Source organism: Mauremys mutica, chromosome 1 (genome assembly GCF_020497125.1).
Source record: "Mauremys mutica isolate MM-2020 ecotype Southern chromosome 1, ASM2049712v1, whole genome shotgun sequence".
NCBI lineage: Eukaryota > Metazoa > Chordata > Testudines > Geoemydidae > Mauremys > Mauremys mutica.
Genome location: NC_059072.1, coordinates 59,571,905 through 59,586,225, shown reverse-complemented (window position 1 = coordinate 59,586,225; position 14,321 = coordinate 59,571,905).

Here is a 14,321-nt window from a genome sequence, read left to right as displayed (position 1 = left end):
CACCAACAGAAGTTGGTCCAATAAAAGATATTACCTCATCCACCTTGTCTCTCTAATATCCTTGGACCAACACGGCTACAACAGTACATACATGATTTGCAATGGTAGTTAAGAAACTCAGTCAGATTTTCAAAGGCACATTTGGTAGTTAGGTGTTTAATGCCTATTGACTTTCAATGGGAGTTTGATGGATAACTGCCATTTGTAGCTTTGAAAATCTACCTCAGTGAATACTTAAACCCCAAGAAGAATATGACATTTTGTCAAGTAAGGCAACAACAAGACAGATGTTAAACACCTATTACACCTGGCTATCCCCACTAGCTGCCATATGCTAGTCCAGGGGCGGGCAAACTTTTTGGCCTGAGGGCCGCATCGGGTTTCGTGAATTGTATGAAGGGCCAGTTAGGGGAGAGGCTCATGGCCCAGCCCTGACCTCCTATCTGCCCCCCTGGGGACACCTGTCCCATCCAACACCCCCCCGTTCCCTGACAGCCCCCCCGGGACCCCTGCCCCATCCACACACCCCTGCTCCTGGTTCCCTGACCGCCCCCGGACCCCTGCTGCCTCATCCAACCCCTCCTTTCATTCCTGACGACTCCCCCAGGACTCCTGCCCCATCCAATCACCCCTTCTCCCCGTCCTCTGGCTGCCCCCAGAACCCCTGCCTCTGACTTCCCCCTGCCTCTCCATCCAACCCCCCCCTTTCCTGACTGCCACCCCAGGACCCCTGTCCCCCCTGACCGCCCCAACCCCATCCACACTTCTGCCCCCTGACCACCACCCTGAACTCCCCTGCCCTCTATCCAACCCCCCTGCTCCCTGCCCCCTTATCGCACTGCCTGGAGCACCAGTGGCTGGCAGTGCTACAGCCGGACCACACCGCCACTGCCACCACACAGCACAGAGACTGGGTCAGGCCCCGGCTCTACAGCTGCGCTGCCCGAGGAGCTCACAGCCCCACCACCCAGAGCATTGCACTGACGGCGGGGTGAGCGAGCTTAGGCTGTGGGGGAAGGGGGACAGCAGGGAAGAAGCCGGGGGCTAGCCTCCCGGGCCAGGAGCTCGGGGGCCAGGCAGGACGATAAGGGGGCAGGGAGTTTGCCCACCTCTGTGCTACTCTGCTGACCTGGGCAGCAAGATAAAAATGTCAGATTGCCCAAAACTGCACCTCTTCCAGGCTATAAAAGCAAGCTATAAAAGAGACCTAGTTACAGTTCTTAAAGCAGCTCAGGACACTTTTACTCTGTTTCTCGCCTGCAGAACGATCACCTTCCAGAAGTGCTGTTATATCAGAAATTACTCAGTACCTTATGCAATCCTTATCCTTTGCTTATTTTGTGAAGGATTAAGTATTTGTGATGGGATCTGCTGACACTGAGCTGTACAGATAGATTTTTGGAAATTGGAAATCAACATTTGTTGTTGAGTAAGTACAAACTTGGTAGTGTATACGTTTCTGTTTACAGCTGAAATATTTCAATATTTCCAAAGTAACTGCTGGTTTGGAAGCCAAACACAACCCCGTTCTCTGTTTCAATTATAAAAACAATACATTTGTTTCTTACCAGCGTATAAGGGCCATTAAACATCAGAAAGTGTATATTAGCTAATCAAAATGGTATTGCTGAGTAACAATAATAAAATGACAATAGGGATTGCAGAGCTGTTTGTCCTCAGAAACAAGTGCATTGCTCCAAAGAAAATTATGCATTTTTTTATTTTTGACCTTTTAGTGAAACTTATGTATACAGAGAAGTGGGTTGTATATTAAAATAGTTAGCCAGTCTAGCATCTTAGAGATTTAAGTGTGTATTTACTAAGCTTACACTGCATGCAATTAGCATGAGAAAATCAGACACTTTTTCCATTTATTTTCATGCTTTGACCAACTGTATGTAATCTGATATAGCTGCGATCTTGACATTCTTGTGGAAATGATGAGAGAAGCACAAACTAGGACCAACTAGAAAAGCAATGAATAAAGAAGACGACTTGAGGCCTGGTCCTGCTTCCATTACAGTCAATGGTAAAACTTCCATTGACTGCAATAGGGGCAGGATCGAACCCAACAAAGCTCATTTCAGTATCTGTTGAAAACCCTTGTTGATCCAAAATATCACAGTAATAATAACACAGCAATAATTAAATGACACTTTATAATGGCATGCAGCATTGTCATTTATTTAGGGGAACTTGCCTCCTCTATTATATTCCTTATTAGTGGGGTCATCTGAGTTCTAGTGAGGAGGCAGGCCACAGCTTTATTAGACTCCAATCTAGTGGATGATCAGATAATTACCCAGGTCCATCTGCAACTGGTCAGAAGAGCATGTCTTACTGAATACCAAAGTGACCACAGTGAATCAAGCCTTTATTAACTCCAGAGTTGATTAATGTAACTCATTTTGTCTCGGTATACAAGCCTCATGCCCTGTACCACTGGTACAAAATGCAACATGCAATATTTCTCACTTGCTTAGAAACTTGAGTTATGGTGAATGCACCACCCTGATACTCCACTCCTTACAGTGCTCCTCACTGGATATAGAATCCAGTTCAAGATCTCTGTCCTGAATTTTAAAGCCCTGCATGGATTTGGCCCTAGATATCTGCAGGACTGCTTTTCCCTTGTGACCATTACTTCCCATGACAGTTAGATATTTTTGAAACAGTCAGTGAACTGTACACAGGAGGTTCATGAGTGTAGGAGAGAGAACAATCAGGGTACATCTATTCAGGGATGACAGCCCTGCGGCACAGTAATGGCTGTCTAAATTGGGCTCATGGGGCTCAGGCTATCGGACTAAAAATTGCTGTGTAGATGTTTGGGCTCGGCCTGGAACCCTTGCTCTGGGCTGCTGGGAGGGTGAAGGGTCCCAGAGCTCAGGCTCCAGCCCAAGCCAGAAGCCCAAGCCTTGTGAGCCTGTCAACTGACCTGGGCCAGCGACAGATTTTTTTATCCCCGTGTAGATATTCCCTTGCGGGCTGCACCTAATCTCTGGAACTCAATCCTGCAATAATTAGAATTAACCACATGCATCACTACATATTTCACTAAACACAACTTCATTTCTTCGACTTAGGTACCCCTCAGTAAGCGACACACATACCACAAACAAATAAGATCCTATAAAATTATTTCTCCTGCAAGCTTTAATGTCCTTTGTGATGGAGAAGACAGAAATCAGGTTTAATATACACACTGGAGATTCTTGACACAGTAGCTGTCCCTGTTTCTCTAATCTCACAAACTGAAGAACACAGGATGTGCTACAGTGATACCACACAGGGTCTGTGTAAATCATGGCCTGGTTTAGACAATCATGGAACACTGTACAATGCTGATTATACTAGATGGAGCTCATGTCCCCTCTCATTTATAATCCCATACCATCTCTGTGGCAACAAGTATAAGGTATTTAGCTGTCTTTTAATGTGATTTAGCAAGTGGAAATGGGACAGAATGTTAACAGCATGTGATCAGTCCCGTGGGCCACCAGCAGGTGTTCTGCAGATCACCAGAGTCCACAGGCCACAGTTTGAGACTAGCCACATGAGCTGAAACTGATTGTCTCTTATTATTTGGGGCCATATCATGTAAGATTTACAAATAGTGCAGCCTTTGCTTTTTATCATGTTTGATGATAAAGTTTTCAACCTAGTAATTGTGGGTTTGATTTTCGGAGGTGCTGAGTACTTGCAATTCCATTAACTTCATTTGGAGTCATAGGGGCTCATCACCTCTAAAATTCAGATCTTTATTGATTTTTTTAACCTTAAAATTTCCACCACTGCTCTAACATTGTTGCAGCTGCACTAGTGGTAGCAACAATGGTAGTCCTAACATAGACAAGATGTTGGTGTTTTTACCACTGTGTCACCTATCCCCACTCGGAGAAAATCTAGACAAGTGATAAAAGTGCTGCAGATGACAGCAGGATTTCTACACTAGCACTCACATCATTACTGCCACCATTGGAGCTACACCAACATTAGTGCACTGGTAGGAAATTTTAAGAAAAAGCTCAGTGTGGACAAGGCCCTGTGTACTGTAAATCTGTTCAATAGATCATTCATGAAAACACAGCTCCCACCCCCAGAGAGCAAGTAAAGTCAGGTCATGAGCAGGAAGTGATGGAGACAAGGCAGAGTTTCTTAGTTAAAGCTCAGATTCAGAGTGGGGTATTGTTGTCATGACTACGAGTTCCATGCCTGGAGTCACTGCTTTCTGAAAAGAATGATGCAGTGTCTAGCCTTACAGCTGAATATATAAACCAAATTAGTCTACTATGCCTCTACCTGTTCTGTGGTTCACAATGAAAGGCAATTAATACATCATGCAATCAATAATATAGCAGTTATATGCTATGTGCACTACATTATTACAGTTAGACACCATTTTATTTTCTCTTTAGAGTTCCCTCTCACTATTATAATTTGTAAATTTCAAAGAGCAAGCTAATTCAGAAGAATTCTGTGTGTGACCACTCAGAGCTTCAGTCAAATACAAGCTAAAAAGTACATTTAGAATCCACCTCTCACCTCCCCCTCATATATTCTTGCCATAGTCCCAGTAAAAGTATTTAGTGCTTCTCAATTCTTCAGAAAGCAAAAACAAATGTCATGTCCTGCACAACTCTGTTGGGGGACCCTGCCAGAACAGAATTGTCCCCAGCACAGTTAAAGCACAGTTCCATTTTGTAGTCTTTGGGGTTTTATTTTGTTGGGGAGGACTGTGTGGGATGGACAAGTCCTGTGGCACAGTGGTACTTATAGTGTAGTGTGGCTCAAAGGCTTATCTTAAGAGACAGAGTGGTCTAAAGTTAGAGGCAAATGTATAATACAATGTAAAATATACGTTAGCGCATGTAACTGAGCATATGTCAGTGTAATTTATATGTCAAGGGGTTGGAAGAAAGTGTAGTAACTGGAAAGGTAGGAAGGTGTAAATTAACATTAATTTTCACCTCCTTCATATTCTTCTACTACCCCCAGTTGTAACTCACATTGGGTTAGATTCTCTTAGGGTCATTTACACCACATATAAGGTACATGTTAGAAAGTGAATGTACGTGGTTGCATATTTTACCACATTCTTAACAAGGTTGTTGGAGCCTTCCCAAAAGTGAGGGGGCCGAGAGCCTCTGCCCCCCTCCGCCCCCCAAGTCTCCCTGCCAGGCCGGAAGCTGGAACAGGGCCAGGGACCTTGCCCCTCTTCCTGCCTGGGGTGGCGGTGGGCCAAAAGCAGTCCCCTGCCCATGTCCCCACCGCCTGGACCCCCCCCGCCACCCAGGGCAGGTGGAGTGTCTGAGCTGTGGCTCCCCACAGTTGCCCACACGGCTCTTACCATGACTGGGCTGCGGTTCTGAGGCCCTCCCCTGGCCGGAGCCAGGTCAGGGAAAGCCGCTCAGGCAGCTGTGGGGAGCTGGGCAGGTGGGAGGGCCATGGTCCCCTGACCGCCTCCCCTCCCCCCCGTTCCAGCGCCATTAATTCTTACACATTACCTCTGTGTTTAGCAAAACAGATCTTATTCACACTTATACCAAGACTCCTTTACAGTGCTCTGGCAGTGTAAAATGTAAATTATACTTACACCCAAAGCAGTGCAAATAAAGATCATGGAGAAAGGGTAATGTTATTACAAACCTGCAGTGTTGCTTCAAAAAATAAAATTCCTTCATTAATGGGGCAGTTTTATTTTCTAGCAGGGAAGAAACAATGTAGGTTTAACAAAGTTCCTAAAAATAACATTGGCAGCAGATACAGTAGCTTCAAAGACTTGACTCAGCAAAATATTGCCAGTATTAAATGCCAGGCAAGCATCTCATGCTGATTCTTCCTACTTCTTGCTGGACTGGGCAGAGTTTAAAATAAAGATTAATGTTAAAACTACTGTACTTGTTGTTTTAACCCAGCTAGTGATGCTAAACAGGGGTGCCACATCCACTATAAACCAAGATATTTAGAGTTTAATATATTGGCCTATCAAAATGCATCATTCTGTAACTGAGAATAGACATAGTTTTATACTATTATGCAATGGATTTTTTCCTAGAAAAAAGAAAATGATTTAAATAAATTATGAGCTACTGTCATTGAGTTAAAAAGTGGCACAAAAATAATCTGGGTTTGTTTGTATGTTTTCTCTTTGCCAAGTTCTTGCTTAAGAAAATGGTTCAAATTGAAATGATTAATCTAGGAAGCATTTTAACTATGATTCTTTGTGCCCATGGGCAGCTGCAGCATATTTGGTTCTCTCTAAGAGGCTCCTACAGCACTGGAAGAAGTTGTAAACCCTTTGGGGAAATATTTAAAAATATTCTCTATATAAAAATAGGTAGGAATATTCTATGCATAAAATACTGACTATGGATAAAATATAGCAACACACCTTTTGCAGGCAAATCTCCCATTGAAGTCAAATGAAAGTTTTGCCTCAGTATGAACTAAAAGTCTGCACCATTTGGCATTTTATTTGGAAAGGCCCATTCAGGTGATGTACTTTTGACCAGTGTTCTGTGTGTCCTCTAGCTGAGAACCAGGCAATATGTGCTGCAATGCATATAGGAACAAAGTATATACTGTGGGTACCTAAACAGCCACTTTCATTTTTGCTTTCATTGGCATACAACTTTACCTGAGCATTTTAAATTATAGAGCAGCTATGGAATTTTTATGCTTTTTGGCTTTATTTATACAAAAATTTATTGTACCGGAGGAAAATATGTAATAAAATAAGGGCAAACACAATCACATGTATACAAATACATCTTTAAGTGCTCTTATTTTGGAAGAGTGCTAACTTTCAGAAAGGTTGTGAATCTTCCATGTAAACCTCTCTTCTTTTCTGTATCTCTGTATTCATTTCTAAATGATGTATTATTGTTGCTCCATTCTAGGAATGAAGCAGTATTTGGAAATTCAGGAACAAGCAATTGATAAATAACAAGAGACTATAAAACTAAATATTCAGTAAGAATAATAAATTGTATAAATATTACAGTCTAGTACTATATAACAACAGAAATCATGTTATGCATGTGTTGTACAGAATGTTATAATGAGAAAACAGAATATCTGTTAAACTGCTGATAATTTTATGCTGGGTCCTAGACAATTATCAAAACAAGTCCTCAGAAACTTCTTTTATAATAGTAACTATTTTTTTAAAGTTACCAGGTGCAATATATTAACCATTTGTCCTTCCTTGTACCAAAAGTTTAAAGAGCCATCACCAAGAAAATCACAAGATAAAGAAATTCCTAAGAGTTATCAAGGTTATTAAGGATGTGTCTAACTTTCAGCATGTGAGTAGTCTGTTTAAATTCAATCGGGCTACCAAAGTGCTTAATGTTAGGCATGTGTTTAAGTACCTTGTTGACTCAAGGCCAGAGGCCCACGGCAAAGCCTGGATTTAAATAATTTCTTATTCTGTGATTAACAAAATTTAGCATCTGATCAGAATTCTGCAAATGATTCTACCTTTAAAATTCCCAGTTCAAATCCTCAAAAGAAAATACCTCTCAAACTTTGGGGGTTTTAAATCTGAATCTGAGTTTGTATCTAAATTTGCATCCTGGACCCATCTGTTATAATCTGTTCTCAGTTACACTAGTATAAATCCAGAATAATTCCACTGACTTCAGTGAGAAGTATATGATATCAGAATTTGGCACAAAACATATAGACTCATAGACTTTAAGGCCAGAAGGAACCATTATGATCATCTAGTCCAGGGGTCGGTAACCGGTGGCTCGCGGCTCGCCAGGGTAAGCACCCTGGCGGGCCGGCCCGGTTTGTTTATCTGCCGCGTCAGCAAGTTCGGCCGATCGCGGCTCCCACTGGCCGCGGTTCGCGGTCCCAGGCCAATGCGGGAGGCAGGAAGCGGCGCGAGCCGAGGGATGTTCTGGCCGCGGCTTCCTGCCTCCCGCATTGGCCTGGGACCGCGAACCGCGGCCAGTGGGAGCCGCGATCGGCCGAACTTGCCGACGCGGCAGATAAACAAACCAGGCCGGCCCGCCAGGGTGCTTACCCTGGCGAGCTGCGAGCCACCGGTTGCCGACCCCTGATCTAGTCTGATCTTCTCCACAACGCAGGCCACAAAACATTACCAATCCACTCCTGCCTAGGGTAACCAGATGTCCTGATTTTATAGGGACAGTCCTGATTTTTGGGTCTTTTTCTTATATAGGCTCCTATTACCTCCCACTCCTGTCCCAATTTTTCACATTTGCTGTCCAGTCACCCTACTCCTGCCAAAGGCCCATAATCTCTGGCTGAGTTACTGAACTCCTCAGATCTTGATTTATAGATTTCAAGTTACAGAGAATCTACCATTCCCTCTAGTTCAAACCAGCAAGTGACCCATACCCCATTCTGCAAAGGAAGGTGAAAAACCCCCAGGGTCTCTGCCAATCTTACCGGGGGGGCGGGAGAAGAGAATTCCTTCCTGAACCCAAATATGGCAATCAGTTAGATGTAGGTGCGACTCACTGGCTAGACACCTGGGGAAGAATTCTCTGCAGTTACTCAGAGCCCTCCCCATGTCATGTCCCATCTCTGGCCATTGGAGATATTTACTATGAGCAGATGTGGATGGGCCATATGCCATTGTAGACAACCTCATCATACCATCCCCTCCATAAGTTTATCAAGCTCAATCTTGAAACAAGTTAGGTTTATATGCCCACATTACTCCCTTTGGAAGGCTGCTCCAGAACTTTACTCATCTGATGATTACAAATCTTTGTCTAATTTCAAGCCTAAACTTGTTGATGGCCAATTTATATCCATTTGTTCTTGTGCCAACACTGGACCTTAACTTAACTCCTCTTCCTCATCTGATGTAGTTATAGCAAGAGTACAATCATATTTCCCTGGGTCTTTATTTTGTTAGGTTACACAAGCCAAGCTCCTTACGCCTCCTCTCATAAAATAGGCTCTCCATTCCTCTGATCATCCTGGTAGCCCTTTTTTTGCACCTGTTCCAGTTTGAATTCATCTTTCTTAAGCATGGGAGACCGGAACTGCATACAGTATTCCAGATGAGGGCTCATCAGTGCCTTGTATAATGATACTAACATTTCCATATCTCTACTGGAAATACCTCACCTAATGCAACCTAGGATTGCATTAGCTTTTTTCCTGGCCACATCACATTGGTGGCTCATATTCATCCTGTGATTGACCAATACATCCAGGTTTTTCTCCTCCGCTGTTACTTCCAACTGGTAAGTTCCCAGCTTATAGCAAAAACTTCTGTTGTTAGTCCTTAAGTGCATGACCTTGCACTTTGCACTATTATATTTCATCCCATTTCTATTACTCCAGTTATGAAGGTCATCTAAATCTTCTTGTATAGTACTCCAGTCCTCTTTTGTATTGGCTATACCTCCCAACTTTGTGTCATCCGCAAATTTTAATAGCACACTCCCACTTTTTGTGCTATTGGTCATTAATGAAAATATTAAATCAGATTGATCGCAAGGCCAATCCTTGAGGAACTCTACTAATAACCTCCCTTCAGCCTGACAGTTCACCTTTCAATATGACCCCCTTTTAACCAGTTCTTTATCCACCTTTTGATTCTTATATTAATCCCCACTGTCTCCAATTTAACTAATAATTTCCCTTGTGAAATGGTATTAAATGCTTCACTGGAATCCAGGTATAAGATCTATTGCATTTTCTTTGTATAGAAAATCAGTTATCTTCTCAAAGAAAATCAAGTTGGTCTGGCACGATCTACTTTTTGTCAAACCATGTTGTATTTTTACTCCAATTACCATTTACCCCTATAAAAAGAACAGAAGTACTTGTGGCACCTTAGAGACTACCAATGTCTTTAATTCTCTCTCTTTCAAAAATGATTCTTTGCATACAATTGAGGATTTTGCATACAATTGAGGTCAGACTAATGGGCCTGTAGTTTCCCAGATCACTTTTTTTCCCCTGTCTTAAATATACGTACTACACTACTGCAATTACTACTGCAATTCTCCAGTTGTAAGGTACTACCCCCAAACTTATGGATTCATTAAAAATTCTTGCTATTGAGCTTGCAATTTTATTTGCCAGTTCCTTTAACATTCTTTATTGTGTACATTTTTATCATGCATATGATAAAATACATAGGACTAATTTTAAAAGAACATGGCTGCTAGGAATTCCTCAGTTCAATATCTTTTAGCCTTTGCTCCCTCATGAGCATTTGTAATCTTAAATTGCTCACTGCTTTTGAGTACTCTTGGAATCATATTACTTTTAAATGATTTTTGTTCATCTTTAAACATGTTAAATATAAAAAGGAAAAAGAAAGAGACTTTTCTAACAGTCTCTCACAGGTTCTGTTAATCGGTTTAGAGGCTTTTAAATATGTCCATACAAGTACTTTTGTTCTGCAGAAAAATGTGGAATTATTAAATCACAGGAGGAAGTGAGAAACGTTAAGGGTTATTAAATTCTGATTTTTAGCAACATAAAGTAGATCAGCACAAGCTACAATATACAGCACAGGTATTTATTTCTGTAATTGACACATTTAAAAAAATCTGTAGGTTTCACTGACCAGCAAACTCAGACTTTCCCCCCCAATCTGTCCTCTTCAAGCATTACACACTTGTAATTAGAGAAGTTCTCCAAGCAAGACTGCATAATCAACTACCCCAAACATTGTGGGATGCAGGGGAGGGAGTGTGAAAGCCAGAGAAGAAGGTATAGAGGTGAGCTGTTTCAGAATCCAACCCCCCATCTGTATCTGAATGTCACTTCTGGGATTTATTTCTAAAATGGGCTCAACCAACCCCCCCACACCCCCACCCCCGCCACCCAAAAAAAAAAAAAAAACATGGCTCTAAACACTCTCAGACTTTTGGGTGTGTTATGTTCAAAATCCACATCTGAATTTTGCAGCTGGAGATAATCCCTATGTGTACTAAGAAACGTAGGGAAAATGGATGGCTCAAGACTAAGATTAAATTAATTCAGTATGCTGCTTGAACTATGTTGTTTTTGCATTTTTATTTTTATTTTTGTTTTGCTTATTTTATTTATTTTATTTTTTAGAAAGGGGTTGCATAGAATTGACAAGCAAGCCTTGAACCTAAAATTTTCTGCTACAGTCTAGTACACTGCCAGTGTATTACAGGAATACAGCAAAGGAACAGATGAAGGTAATGTAGTTGGGTATAATGATTATTCTGAATGATGTATTTACCCCAGCTAACCCTGGAGCATCTGTTGTTTATTTAGGTAGGGATTTTTATTCCTAGTTTTGAGATATTTAAACAGGTGAACATCTCTCCCCTTAAAGACTATAAAATGGGAAACATTAACAAGGGGAGTATGAGGTTTTATATATATATCACAGACAGTCAGTTAAATCTGAAAGTGGGGAGAGGGCTGAAAAATTTGTTTGCATGCTTTCCTGAAAATGCTAAGACTGTGTATCAAAGGAGAGGTCAACAGATTCCACTGAAGATATATCTATGGTAATGATGGGAAGCCCAATGTTTTTGGGGAGAAGAGGTGGGTAAAGTAGGACTCCTGTGGAAGAGGGGCTGACTGGTAGAGATTCTCTTATAGGTTCGAGTTAATTCAACTGCAAAAGTTGGTTCAATTCCATCCCCTGTAAAATAAGCTGCAGGGTTCACTCAGTGAGTGCTTTTGTGAACTAAACCCTTCAAGGGTCACACAGCCCATTATAAATGGTGAATCATAGCGAGAGGCACTTCTTTAGGTATGTCTTCACTGCAAAAAAATTAAAATGTGTTCCTGGGTTAGCTAGCTTGCGTTAAAGAAGCTCTGACAACATATCAACTTCTTGGGTTAGCAGCTCAAGTTAAAGCCTATAGGGAAACCTGGGGTTGACCTCAAATTGCTAACACAAGTTAAAAACAGAGTTGTCACATCGTCACTACTATATTAACTCAAGTTAGCTAACCTCAGTGAAAAACTCACTTTTTTAAAGTGACGACCTACCCTTTGAGATCAGCTTGATGCCGTAGGCAATAGGAATTGCATCAGGGTCAAAGCCCAACTGTGAGAAAGCCTGTTTGGTCTGTTATTTCCATCTGTGTCCTTTTTCAGTATATTTTGTCACATTATAAATTGTTCTTGGATACAAGCTGTTCAGCAGTGTCTGGAAAAACCACAGGTGTCCACACACCTAGAGCACTAAACACCTGTCTCCTGCTATTTGCTGACAAGTTGGGTTTTAATACCCAGGGGTATTTTGACTGTGCTTACAGATAGCCAGACAGGTGAGGCACTTCATTCAATGCTCTCTCTGAATACTCAGAAGGAATGTTTCTTTGACATAACACATTTTTTGCTCTTGCCTGGTTTGGCTCAGCTTTGGAAATTGTAGAAAATAGAATCCTCGGGTGAAAGCAAAATTTGTCTAAAAAGATAATGGCAAGAAATTTATGCATATGCTATTTTACAATACAATATAACATAAGGTCTTTTGCAAATTTGTTAGTTAATATCAGCTAAATGTAGTACATTTTCTTAACACCTTAATCATATTTTTAGAAGCAGCTCCTTGACTGAATTTGTTCTGAAATCCTTTTATAATTAGCCTTTATAGCTAGTAAGGATGACTAAGCCACTTATTATGCTTACCTATTTTTATGCTGTAAGTACTAAGTATATAATGAACTTTGGAGAATCTACAATAAGGTCTCCTTGAGGTCACTATGCTCTGTAATATCACTGCAATAAACTACCACTGGGGAGAGTTTGGTAAGGTTTACATATGTTTTTCTTTTATATGAAAGAGATAATAAGCATGTCTATGGTAGCCTGGCTTACTGTACCACTTGACAAAACAAACTATGTACTGTATACAAAAAAAATCTAGCTACAATCTATTTGGCAGGATAATGCAATCTAATTGAAAACAGTGAACTTCAGTACAAGTACATTTAAAAAAACAACCCAGAAATTGCAAAGATGTACCATGTCTAGGCATAGAAGCCATCCATTTATATCTTTACTTTCCAAGAGATTATGAAATTAAAGTTTAAGTTTCATTCTGTGGAACTGGCAGAGGTCTGAAGGCAGGAGTTGTTTTTACAAACCAGATTCCTATTCATGCATGAGCTAGACTAGGGACCAAATTTTCAAAAGAGTACAGCACCTACAGTTGTGGCCAGATTTTCAAAAGGAGTTCAGCTCCCATTTAGGTACCCAACAAAGTGGCCTGATTTTTAAAAGTTCCCAACATATTAATTTCAGAGCTCTTTTTTGCAGATTGGCCAAGGGTGTCTCAATGGGCACTTCTGAATATCTGGCTCAATATGAATAAGAACTGAATCTTGTATCCCTACGCATTTGTGATGGTATTATAGGCACAATGTGACCAATGCTCATGACTGTACGGCAAATATCATGATATATTTTTTAAAGCCCCAGCTCCTAGAATCATGAATTTGAGATCCCCCCACCCCACCCCAGTACATTTGTAGCTTTTAGGGCTGCAAGAAAAGCTATAAAATCTGAACCCTAAACATTAAAAAAAACAGAAGACAAAAGAAGCCAACTTTTATCATGAAATTTCATGTTTTTAAGCCAATCTCATGATGTTTTGGTGCCTGACTCATGATTTTTTTTCAAGACTGGATTGACAATAGTGTATGCTTTCCTGTTAAAAGGGAGATGGGGGATTTGGCTTAATGAATAGTCTCAAAATATGTTCAGACAAAATGTGTGGTAATTGAATGACACTGATCACAATAAAACTGGTTTACATTTCTCAGTGATATGTACTAGCTATTATAACACCAACAAAACCCCTAACCTTTGCCTACACATCACAAAACCATCAAAGGAACAAACAGCAGAGGTAAAATCCTGGACCCACTGAAAGTCAGTGGAGTGGGAATGTGTTATGGCTGTTGGCCAACGACAGCAAACAAAAGAGGTTGAATAGTCTTGTCTGTGTGTTGATTTACAGGCAGCATCTTGCTTCCTCAGTCCTGCCCAAACTGAAATTGGCTCCTGCTGCGACAGTGCACAATTGGTAGGAGTTTTGTGAGGCTCTATTAATTAATTTAGTATTTGAAATGCTTTTAGGTCCTCAGATGAAAGGTAACAAACAAATGCAAGAAATTATAATCAGTGGCAACTTGTGCCCATAATCACTGATGGAGCTGCAGCCAGCAGTCTACCTGCTGACCGCACTGCAGCTGGATCATATTTTCAAAGGGAAAAAGAGGGACACTGAGAAGCATTTTATGGGGATAAGGAAAATTGGAAGAGAGGTGGAAAGAAAATGGGGAGCCTTCTCCCTCTTGTCCCAGACCCCTTATCAAAAG